This window comes from Lygodium microphyllum, chromosome 11 (assembly GCF_053477565.2).
Source record: "Lygodium microphyllum isolate KBCC chromosome 11, Lygodium_microphyllum_v1.1.10, whole genome shotgun sequence".
In the NCBI taxonomy this organism is placed as follows: domain Eukaryota; kingdom Viridiplantae; phylum Streptophyta; class Polypodiopsida; order Schizaeales; family Lygodiaceae; genus Lygodium; species Lygodium microphyllum.
In genome coordinates this window covers 38,460,841-38,472,377 of record NC_141145.1, presented here as the reverse complement: position 1 = coordinate 38,472,377, position 11,537 = coordinate 38,460,841, and positions in this window count along the sequence as shown.

Here is an 11,537-nt window from a genome sequence, read left to right as displayed (position 1 = left end):
CTCCACAGTCCCTCACTCTCACACACACACTCTCTCCCTCTCTCATACTCCCTTTCTCATGCACAAGAAGGAAGCATGAGCAAGAAGAAAGAAGAAAGAAGAGAAAAAGTTTGGCCACACACCAAGAATGAGCTTCTCCATTCACTTTTTGACTTTTATACATGCCATATCTTGTCCTTGGATAGCCATCGTCTTTTTGGTTTGACCTTTATCCATTCCTCCCCTCTTTTTCTTTCTCCTTCCTATTAGCATTAACCTTAGCATGTGCCTTGCATTCTTTATAGCTTGCATGAGAGAGATCTTGATGCTCTTTTACAAAATAAATTACAATGTGCTTGGTGCTCTTATTGCTAATATATTAAGGTACACTTATTCTTGTGTGCTTCCTCTTACATTTAGAATTTTTCATGCCCTTTGTATCTCATTCTTTCCTCCAGGCATCTCCTCCCTAGCCTTTCCAAGAGCTTTATTACATCCTCCACTACCCCTAGAGATAATACCCTATCCAACGTTCAAGGGCAGGTGAAGGCGAATTCGAAAGGGTCACACTACAAGTTCCTAGCCCCAATTTATAGGGTCACACTGCTCTCCTTGAGGGATGGCAACATGTGGAACTTGTAGCAACTTGGCTTGGAGTTTTTTGCATGCTAGTTCTATCTGCTCCCTCCCCCCTCTGCCTCATCTCCACCATTCTTTTGGGTGGTATGGCTTCCTCTCCTTGCTCTGTTGGTTATGCTTGTGGTTTTAGAGGGGGGATCGGTTCATGCAATTGTTCCTCCTCCACGTGGTCATGCTCAAAGTGTGGCCCCTCTTCATAGATTGGTTCTATCAACTCTTGTGGGAGAGACTATGCTCATTGCTCTAGCTCCCCAAACCCTAGTAATTTGAGTTCTTGCATGTTTAGTCCAACTGTAATCAATTGGACTCTTTGCTCCTCCACTCCTAGGCTCATGCTAGGGTTGGGTAGTACCTTGGCATGGAGTCCATACTTAAGCACTGTTCTTGCCAACTCTAATTTTCTTTTGACTTCCTCAATTGTCTCTTCCTCTCTTGATTGGGTTACATTTAGCACTATGTTTAAAAATACTCTTTGCTACTCCAATATCCTCGTCTCTATTGTTGCAGCTTTGCTCTTTGCCATGAGGCATTCACTCTCTAAATGGGCCAGTTGGTAAGCTAAGTCTTTAATCCTATCCTCATTCCTGGCTACCCATTCTTCCACTTTTGCTTCAACTGCTCCAACCCTTGGTTCTGGCATTGGGATAGGGTGGTGATGACCTACTCTTACTCTGACCATAATATATTCATTTGTTCTTTTTCTTGGTTCTCATGCTCCACTTGTTCCTTTAGGATTTCTTGGTCATGGAGGGCTACTTGAAGTTGGTTATATAGCAGCATCAACTTCTTCATGGACTCTTCATATTTTTATGTTTTTTTCACATGCAGCTCTTTTCTTGCCTCCTCTCTTTCCCTCTTCAACTCTTCATTTTCTAGCTCTAGGCATCTATTTTCCCTTGAGTTGAAGGCACACATCTCCTCTAGAGCCATATGGTTCTCCCTTTCTTCATCATATAGGTCTTTTAGGCTTTCTTTACTTAGTTTTGCTTTTAGGCCTCTTTTAATGCAATAATTTTCTTGTTTATGATGGTCCTTACCCTTGTTTTTTCTAGCCTATAGGTTGCAAAGGCATTCTTTTCTTCTTCCAGCTCTGCAAACAAGTGTGGCCTTTTTCTCCTTAGTCATCTTGTCAAGTTGGCTCCAAATTTCTTTTACCAACTCATTGTATTCTTCTACATTGCTCATGGTGGTTGAGGGCATCAAAGTAGTTGATACTTCCAAGCAAGGCACCCTTGGCTCTTATTGGTGCGATTCGGCATCGGCTGCTATTGCTAATGGCCTTTTAGTTCCTATAAGTAGGGCTCCTTAAATTGGTGCATGTGCAAGTTCTTGCTTTTTTCTCATTAGATACTGTACCCAAGCTATGGCATTGCTTTCATTGACCACCCCTTCGGTGGTTCCTTACGTTGGGGTGATTATCGAGGTGACCATGATTAGTGAGATTGCATGTAGAGGGGCCTTTCCCTTGCCTTCCATCATTGGCCTCTGTCCTACCTCTTTTTCCCCTACACTTGTGCTTGACACCTCCTCCAATGTGGGGCTTATCATAGCTAACTCTTGAGATCGGGGAGGGTTGCTCTAGTGATCTTCTAATAGTCAACTCTATCTGCTCCTCCTCTTCTTGTCTTAGTCTTTCTTCCTCTTCCTCTTATTTCTTCCTGTACTCCTCTCTCTACAGATCTCTATTTTCTTCTATAGTGGACCGAGTTCTCTTGATAGGAATTTTTGGTGTGATCTTTCTTCTTCCTCCTTGGTTTGATAGCTTTGAGCCTTGTTGTTCTCTGACTGTCTGTTTACTTGAGGCTTCTTGCGATTGCTGAGTGGTGCAGTCAGCTTCTTTCTCCTTGGCTGCTTATTTTGCTTTCTCTTGCTATTGATTTTTGTTGAATTCTTTCTCCCCTTGCTCTTCTATTAAGAACAAAACAAGAGGGCTCATTGGATATTCGGGGGCGATGCTCCTCTTGGATCAATGATGTTGGTTCAAGTGTTTCCTCTACTACTTCTTCTCTTTTCACCTCCCCCAAGGCTTAGTGGAATATAGCTATTAGTACCTCTCCAAACCCTATGATTGCTGCCTTTGATGCTAGGTTTTTTCCTTTTTTGACTCCGCTATTATAGTCAGAGAATCTCCCCCTACTTCCCTTGATGCTATTGCTAGCATTTTTGCTGATGCCCAGATTGTTTTTCGAACCTAAGCATTCCAGTTCCACTTTTCAAGTGTGTTTGCTACAAGTTCTCAAGCAATGGCACTCCTATTCTATTCATGAGGGTGTTATACCTTTGACTTGAGAAGAGTATGTGGACCATCTCCACTTGCAATTCTGATGGTGGGATTGGGGATATCAGCCAAGCTAATTCCATAATTCATGTAGACTTTCTTCTTGTCCATTCCTAGCATCCCCTATAGACATCCCTATTCTACCTCTTCTCCAGCTTGTCCACTAGCCCCACGGCCTTCTCCACAAATTTTGGGCAAATTTCCACTTTCACCCTTATTGTGGAAACTCCTAGTCTGATTTTTATCATCCCATTGTTCTTGTGGGCATCAAAGGTATTCAAGAGCTCAGTGCATTTGATGTCGTCAATGTCCTACCTTACCCTCTCTAGGCACTTTGCAAGATTGCATTGTTCTATTATCTACCTAATTGCCTATTCAAATGTTACAAGCTCCCCGAGGTTGTGGATACTGTAGTATTTTAGTTGGTTGAAGGCATATATCTCCATGGCTAAGCCATATTTTCTATGTTCCTCCTCAGAGAATGGAAGCATGTTGATTTTACACTACTACTTTGCTATTTGAGTTCTTGTCACTACACGAGAGCCTAGAATTAGTTCTCCTTAAATGACATTTCTTGCATGGAAGGTAAAGTGATTAGGAAAAATACTATTAGATGATGAAATATATAACTCCTGAATGAGAATTTTCACATCAATAGATCCCTACACTTCACACAAGAACTTCATGGAGCATCTTCACTAAACAAAGAAGAAAATTTGAATCATCCTTTTCTTTGAAGTTCAACTCCTATTTCAATTTTTTCATTCACCTTCCACTTTACCCCCTTCCCCTTGGAAATGATGAAAATCCTTCCTAGGATTGGAAGTAAAGGTGTAAGGGCCTTTAGTGCATTCTTGGTGTGCCTTACTTTTTCAAAAGCTAATTTGTAAAATGTTAGGTTATACTCTAGTGTCGTGTGATAGTCCATATCCAGTGGGCGAATGCCCACTTGTGTGATATAAGTAAATATATTAGTCAAGAGGTCACCTGAGTTAATTCAACTTGCAATGTAGAGTTCCTCCTCCATTAGGATCCTCTCCAAGCATGGATATAGCATGATATTGTCTTCTAATGGCGATTTATTGTCATGGCTAATATCATAAACAAAGTTGGGGCCACATATGTCTAGTCATACTCAAAAGTCTTGATGGTTGTTGCTCCACATTGGTCATGATTTGATAACCCTCTTGAGCCCATGAAATGCGTAGAGTATACCACTTGCATAATAAGTTAACTAATTGTTGGAGCTTAGCAAGTTCCTGTGGTGTCATGGGAGTTTTGCTCTTCTTGTAGAATGTGATTAAGCGTTGGCTAAGGCCTTTTCTCATGAGATTTATTTGGCAATCATCTCTTCTACAATGGTGGAGGCCTTATTGAATATGAATTTATATTCTTCCTAAGAACACAGTAAGGAGTGTACTTCATTTGTGGGTTTGTCAAGTAGGCCTAGGTCCAAACGTTCGTAACTTCTAGCAATTAACATGAAACTTGAGTCCAATCATTGGATACACGTTATTACATCATCCATTATGTTCATGGCTATGTTGGAAGCCACTTCAAGAATGGATCATCATTGCTTTGATGGCTTAAGGCCTGTCAATGGCTTTGGTTTAGTTGGATTGGACAAGTTGGTACACATGGTATTTTCACTTTGGCATTTCCATTGAGTTTGGTGAGCAAGGTGGGAGCTCATTGATAAGTGGTCGCTCATTGATACTACTTAGTTGAGATTTTGGTCAATAGATCATTGGGGCAGCACGGAATGGATTGAGCACCCTTCATCTTGGCTTTTCTCCTCCCTTGTTTTGATTTATGTCTTTGGGCCTTAGTTTTTGGAGCATGAAATTGAGGGGCATACATGCCACTTGAGAGTTTAGATAGCCACACCAAGGTGTTACCTTTATAGTAGCTTGGGCTCGCAATAGGGCTTTTGAAACCCAACATGGCCTAGTCATCTGTGCATTATAGGAGTGCCTAATCCTCCATTTAGGTCTAGAGTGTGAGGCATAGAAACTATGAGTTTCAAAATATTGGAATTTGTGAGGTTGTGGTCTATGCTTGGAGAACCACTTGATGTTGAGTCCGTAGCTTTGGTTGTGGTCTCTACATGATGCTGGTGGGACTTCACCATGGGTATAGGTTGTGGTGTACTACCCCCTCCGTAGGGATGACACTAGGTTTAACTACGGTGGCACTACAGTCCCTTGGATGGCCATGGTGCCCGTGTTGAAAGCCATTATTATTCTAACATTGCCTATGGCAAGGTGGATGCATTGCAAGTCGTAGTCAACATTACAATGAACTTGTTTTTTGAACACGCGGCCCAAAAATGATTCCTTACCAACACTTTTTTTGTTAGGTAGCACATAAAGGATGATAGGGAGACTCTCAATCTTGATAGAAACCATTAGTTTGTATTTCCCCAAGAGTGGATAGGACTACCGCCCCAAATAGGATAAGTTTTGCATTGGGGTTTGTTGCAATTGGGGTTGACCCATAGTGGTCCACTGATCATATGTTAAGATACTAGAGTCAGCTCCCTCATCAATTAGTGTGTCAAATATGTATGCCTTTTGGTGTGGTTACAATTATTTGCAAGTAGGCTGGTACTACTACTTCCTCACCCTCATCCTCTAATTTAGTGATGGTTGCAATGCTCACATTCATTGGGAGTTTTATCATGGGAGGTTCATGGAGTGGATGTGACGGAGGGTAATACTTTTTTATGTGACTTTCGTTGAAAAAGCATATGCCCTCCCCCTCTAGGTTTTTGAGTTCCACATTGCCTATTCTACTAATATTGCAAACCTTAAAAGGTCCCAATCCCCTGAATTTCATCTTCTACTTATGTCCCTTAACAAAGTGCAGCAACACTAGGGCTGCTTTCTTGAATTCTTGTTGTTTGATATGCTTGTTAAACCAACTCTTGCATCACACCTTCCCCAGATTAGGGCATGGGTTGTAATGAGTCAAGTCCCAGATAGGTATTCTAGCTCTACCAATTGATTTGTCCATGCTTCTTTGCCCTCCTATTCTCAAGCTTGGAACAAAGAACTCTACTAGTAGAATCGCTTCTATTCCATAGGTAATTTTGAATGGGGTTTGTCCTATGGTTGTTTTGTAGGCTATCCTATATGCCCACAAAGCTTCCATGATCTTGTTGTCCTAGTCATTGTGGGGGGAAGCAGAGACTACCTTTGTTAGGACATTCACCAAGATCTTGTTTGTGGATCAACTTGACCATTAGCTTGAGGATAATATGGTGAGGACTTCTTGTGTATTATCAAGAAGGTGGATAATAAGTGAGTAATGACTTCATTGATGAAGTGTTTGCCTTGGTCACTAACCAACTCTATGGGACAACTGAACCGTGAGATTACTTACTCCCAAAGGAACTTGACCATCATCCTAGTAACATTTTTGCGAGTTGCTTGAGCTTCGGCCCACTTGGTGAGATAGTATGGCAACAATGATATACTCAACTTATGACTATTGTGCCGTTGTAGGGCTGATCGGACCAATGAAGTCAACTCCCCATTTCTCAAATGGTTGGTGTGCAATCACTGGGATCAACTCCATTTTGTGGGACTTTGGTCCATTGGCACTTACCATAGTGCTTCACAAACTTAGCTGCATTAAGCAATAGCATTGGCCACTACAATTGAGACTAGAGCACCTTGCGTGTTGTGTCCTTCAGCAATCCCTCCATGTGCTTCCATGAGCACATCATATATTTCGTGTTCACATATACATCTCCTTAAGAGTCCATCCAGTCCTAACCAATACAATTGACCAGCCATCAACTGATAGGGTTGGATATTCAAGATTAGTCTCCTTAACCTAACATTTTCTATGGTTCATTTAGGTAATCCATTCTCCAGGATGTGGAATGTATCATCTACCCAATATGGTGTGACATCAGCTCTGAACAAATCTCATTCACTAGAGATTCTAAAAAGAGATACATCTAGTAGGTCATCAATGATACCTTATTTAACTACTTTACCTATGGGTATGCAAGACATGTGATCTGCCATATAGTGTTGTTTTCCTTTGCATACTACCACGAAAATTCAAATTCCAAAAGTAGAAGTAACCATCGAGCAATGCATTAGGTGCCGATCCACAAAGAAGGTAAAGGGTGTTGCTAGAAGATAGTGTCCAAATGTATGTACAGCAAACACCATGGCTAAAATTTCCCTCTATGTTGTGGAATATTTCATTTCCATATCATAAACTATCTACTAGCAAAGTGCACTAGATAATCAAGGTTATGCACACTAGGTTGGCACAACACTGCCCCCACAACATTTTTTGATGCATCAATGTGCACATGGAAGGTAATGGACAAATCTAGGACTCTTAAGACAGGGGCTAAAGTTAGATCCTATTTAAGTATTTCATAAGCTTACTAAAATTTTTCGGTCCACTCAAATACTATCAATAGCTTTTACAAAGGTCTGGCAATAAATCATAGTTCAACACAAACCGTCGGTAGTACCCTATGTGTCCTAAGAAGCATTGAACTCCCTTGAAGTTGGTTGGAGGGAGAAGTCCTATAATTACCCAAATGTTCAAGGAGTTTGTAGCTATCCGATTTCTCAACACAATGTGCCCTAAAATACAACTATGCTTCACCCAAAACTAATACTTTAAGGGGTTCAATGAGAGACCGTATTGCTGACACCATTCAAAGACCATTTGCAACTTTCCTAAGTGTTGTTCCTAGTTGGTGTAGATGCACAATCCATCGACAAATACCTCCAACCAGGTTCTGGGCATGTCCTTGAAGATGGCACAAATGAGGCACTAGAAGGTAGCATGGGCATTTGTTACCCCAAATGGCATGACTGTATAAGCAAACACCCTCCATTCAGTGGCAAATGCCATCTTCTGCCCATCATTTGGATTGACTTGCACTTGATCATAACATGAGAAGCTATCCAAAAAAATTTAGGCTTCCTTCCTTGCCACTCTCTCTAGCATATACTTGGTGTATGATAATGGGTAGTTGTCTCTCTTTGTAGCTATGTTGACCTTTTTATAGTTGACACATACTCAAATCTTCCCATTATTTTTCATGAGTATTACTATGGGTGATACCTAGTCTATGTACTCTATCTTGTAAATGAGTTTTACATTTAGTAGCTTATCAACATCTTTCTTCACTACATGTGCATGCTTAGGAGTTCATTGCATATGGTCATTCCTTAAATGGTACTGCATTGGGGGTCATGGAAATATTATGACTCATGATACTCAGATCTATTCCTTTTAGCTCATCTAAGGACCATGCAAATAGGTCAAAGAATTCCCTTAAGAGATTTATGAGATCATTCTCTTCCTCCTTAGTTAGGTCTTCCGCTATGTACATGGGTAGAGACTTGTCCCCTTTCACTCCCAAGTTGACTTCCTGAACATTGGCTGGTCTTTAACTTTGGTTGACCATTATTCAATCACCCTTCTTGAACTTCGTGAAGCACTTGGGTAGGTCCTAGGGTTTCTTCTGTCATCTAGTAAGCTTTTGATAAAGACTTTGATTCTTTCCTTCTCTCCTCCTTTAGCCTCTTTCTCCTTAGGTGGATTGGGAGGTCCCCCTTGGTGCATTTGGTCCTAGGTGGTTAACACTATCAGAGCTTACCATTGACTCATAGTTGTACTCTCACCATCCTCACTTGAAGAGGCTATCTCCCCTAGTGGTCATAGTTTTGAGGCTGAATCCACTCCAAATAATGGTGTGGTGCCAAGCTAAACTAATGCTACTTGCTCATAATCTACTACCTCTAGGCATTCTAGCCAACCTTGATCGCAATCTACCTTGCCAACTCCTTTGTTCACTCTAAAAGTGTTGACCTCTCAGGGCTTTGAATCTACTCTAATTTCCTTAATCACTCTTTCATGGGTGTCATATTTTATGGTCTCCACTTCCTCTTTTCTTTCCTCATATGATGGAACATCAATCTTTGTACTCATCATTGGAATCCTCATACTCAGACTATGCATTGTTTTCAAGGCTCTTATTTTCAAGATTTTTCTCACTTGTTATGAGAGTCTAATTATATGACAGGTTTACGTCATGCACCTTAGTCCATTGTCACTCCTTACTCTCCATGGGATCTTTGAAGGGATTTAGGTTTGCAAACGCTAGGTTGCGAGTTAGCTTCCTTGATAATTACTCAAAGATTCTATGGAGTTCCAATTTGTTAGTTGGGACACAATAGGTGATTGGTATTGGTCAGCCACCAATGGAACTCCTGGCCATCATGCATAGGGGCACTATGGGTAGGTTCAAAGTTATGGCTTTGTTGGGTTTGCTAGCTGATTCTACAACAACTTGCCTATATTCATCATCATCACCCAAGAATGGGAGGCCAATGGTTTCCCACACATGCATCCAATCACGCTCATCCTCAGGAGAAGAAATGTACTTCATTATAGGTCCATCATAATTGCTTCTGGCCTTTGAGTCACCCTCTAGTATGGCAAAGATGACATCTAGGTCCACTAGTGAGGTTTTCTAAGTGCCCATCTCTACTCGAACTGCTTGTGATCTATTGCCTAAGAATATTAGGCCATTACCCCAATCCTCTATCACTCAAGTGTTCCTCATCGAAGGTCTACCTACGAGGATATCATGATCCACTCCCTTCATGACTATGAAGTTAACGGATAATTGAATTCCTACTATCTTTAAAGACAAATGCTTCAAGACTCTGAAGGGTCTAACTTTCATCCCATCAACTAGGGTGACATTGAGCTGTGTGGTTTCCACCGGTGGCTTTCCCTAAGCTTGCACGACTACATGGCTAAGTACACTAACTCTTGCTCCTATGTCTACTATCCCCTTTCGCATTGTGTCTCCTAGGGCAATGATAGGTAAGATTGCATGCATCTTAGTGCCTTCCCAAAAGGCATTGACTTGTGGGGATTTAGACATTGGATTCAACATTAAGCTTGGTATGTATGTCACAACATCATGGTTGGGGCAAGTCTTTCTGTTCATGCCTATTGGTTCATTCTACCCATTGCTTCAACACTTACCATAGTGCAAGGTTTTGCCTAAGCAATTCTACCATTGGAAATTTTACATGAGTTAATATTAGTGTGGTTAGAAAGTTTCCAACCGTCTCTCCCTCCTCAGCTTCATGGGTTTCTTGCCAATGCTATTGGATAGGCCATCTATTCATGGCATCCATGTTCTACCTATGCGGTTGTGCATGTGGTGATGTTTCCTCTCCCACTCTCAAGTATATGGGAGAGACTGGTGGGCTCATGGTTGAGAGTCCGTTAATCCCATCCTCATCGATAGGTTTAGCATCTTGCAAGTAAGCTTGCACTTCTTTTATCCATTCTTTGACCTTACCCATAGCCTTTAGTTACTGGTTGGGGTTAGGGTACTCTCCAACCTTAGCACTTCTCTTCTACCTCGTCTTAGGAGTAGATGTTTTTACTTCTGTATCAATAACCTGATTTTCCTTTGTTAAGGTGGTCACACTCTTTGTTTTGAGTGTTACTTTTGCATTAGTCCTCTTTTTTTCTCCTTCATTGGTTGTTCTTCCCTACAGAGGCTACATCTAGGTTGTTAGGTCTAGGTAATGAGATACTGGCCTAATTTGTTTGGGCTCATGTCATGACATTCTTGGGGATGGGTTTGGAATCATTGTTAGGTGACTCAACACAAAAGAGTTCGAGTGGCACCGATGGTGTGATTGCCAAACTAGTGGGGGTTTTTTCGCCCAAGGCAATCAAAAAATAAATGTGACTCCACATTCGAGACACCTCAAGTTGGCTTTCTCTCTATTTTATTGCTCCTTTTCAGGGCCGCGGAATGAGATATGCCATGGATGGCCGCACATCCAACATGCCATGGACTCATGGTTCTAACCTCCTCCTAGCCTCTACCTCTCCCTCTACCTACAACCATGACCGGCACTCATGTCTAGAGTTTATCAATGTGGGATTACCCTCCTCGTCATAAGAGACATAAGGATTCACTATGAGTCTTCCTCCTGTGGTTACTCTACAAAGTGCACTAGAGCATCACTTGGTGGATGGGTCACTATAGGTCCTGGTGGTCTAGGGATTCATGTTGGATTGATGTCGATCCTTGGAGTGACTGGCTTTGAATTGTTAGGTGCAAGTAGAGCCAAAGGGCCTCCCCTTTTGAAGTAAGGCTACCTAACTCCTTGATAGTGTGGTTGAGCATAGGGTTGCTAGTATGGTAACCATCTTGGAAATCGATAGTGCATAGTGCATAGTGTCATGCCCGAGTCTTCTGCAGCTAGGCACAAGGCTCGAATCTAGGATCGGAACATTCAAATGGCTAGTGGTTCCCTCCATAATGCACAATCTATACGTGAGGTCGTATTGGCATTTGTATTGACTCCCCCAATTTGGGGTTAGCTCAGACGACTTGAGCTCAACTGGGTTTTGTCAACACTCTTTCCTTTATCTTGCTTGTTGGGGTTTGCTCGTTCACTAAGTGCTACGATTCTTTTGACATTTCTAAATGTTTTGCTCCCTTGTTGCGTGGCCCTAGATCTCCTCTCTCTAAGAAAGTCGTCCACTTGTATGGCCTCCTCAAAGACTCTTGTGAGCACATACCTTTTCAAGTTCAAGTTTCTCACTAAGGCCTTATAGA